This window comes from Aplysia californica, unplaced genomic scaffold (assembly GCF_000002075.1).
Source record: "Aplysia californica isolate F4 #8 unplaced genomic scaffold, AplCal3.0 scaffold00896, whole genome shotgun sequence".
In the NCBI taxonomy this organism is placed as follows: domain Eukaryota; kingdom Metazoa; phylum Mollusca; class Gastropoda; order Aplysiida; family Aplysiidae; genus Aplysia; species Aplysia californica.
Genome location: NW_004798166.1, coordinates 71220 through 72564, shown reverse-complemented (window position 1 = coordinate 72564; position 1345 = coordinate 71220).

Sequence of the window (1345 nt, the reverse complement as noted above, 5' to 3'; positions counted from 1 at the left end):
CTCGGGACACTCTCCTCTTTCCTCCGTGCCGATGAACAGCGCCATAATTCAAACACGAGCTCCTTTAGACACGAGTCCCTGTCCTTCCGGTCAGGAGAAATTCCACGAAGAATATGGGAAATTCTCGAAGAGTAGCGGAAATCTCCGTTCTTTACGAAGTACCGAGCTGGTGTTATTTGTATTAATTGTTAGCGGTATTTCGCTACCTTAGAGTTATACAATTCTATCTGCTCAGTACTTAGTTGGGAGAAATTTGACGTAAAAATTTGAGTTCCACAACATGCAAAGCCTTTTCGACTGCTTTTCTTTGAATATTTTGATAAGGACTCAGAAAAATGTTACGATTTTGAATAGGGCTAACAAAGCATATTTTGATTTCTGATCTGATGGTCATAGTATCTCAAAACAGCCAAAATGTTAGATAGGACTCTGTTATCTGGGCTAGCCATTTGTTAAGCTTATCTTGGTATTTTTGTTATCACTTTTCTGAATATCTATTGCTGGAAATAATATTGATGAATCTGTCTCAATTCTATGTTTTCATTCTGCCGTAGAACGCCCCTTCCCACTCTCCCTCTCGCTCTTACATTACATTTCCTGTAGAGTGACACAGTTTCATTGAGGAAAAGTTACCTGGACTGTATGTGTAAAAAAGTTAAGTTGTTCCCCTGTCGGGTCCGGACACTGGGGATTGCCTTGTTAGTGAGACGACGTCCTGGGCCTTCGGCATTTTGTGGTAGGGTGGCCAGTTTCTTTCCTCGCCGCCTTTACTTCCCCAACTTGAAGACATGTACCCATTACTGCTGGGTGGGCAGAAGGGAGCGAAAAAAACCGCTTCCGAACTCAGGCTCGAACAAGAACTTTCTGCTTCGGAGACTAACCGCTCTGCCACCGCACGCTCACTGTATGTGTATAGTTATATTATTCACCAAACACACGGTTGTCTGTGCTGTGTTGCAGCTGCCCTTACACCTTGAGCAATTTCAGTCATACTTAATATTACATTATTTCGCAAATAGCCACAACATGCAAGACATCATTATATGAGCGTGAACAGTGATTTCAGAAAAAACAAAAACGAAAACAAAAAACAAAACAATAGAAGGTTTTTTCCTTTTTCTTATTAGATGCATTTACTGGAATTTAAAAAAAAACTATTGTGTAGAGTTTTCTTCTAATTCATTCTTCTATCATCAACCGTAATAACGGTTGTGAACAACAGAATTTGAGATTCAAAAGAAGTGTTTGACCTCATTCTGGGGACTCACGGTAAGAATCGGACACCGACGCTGTCTCTCTTCTGTGACGCCCAACTCACTGTTCAGAGGGACAGTCGTCTTGTCTT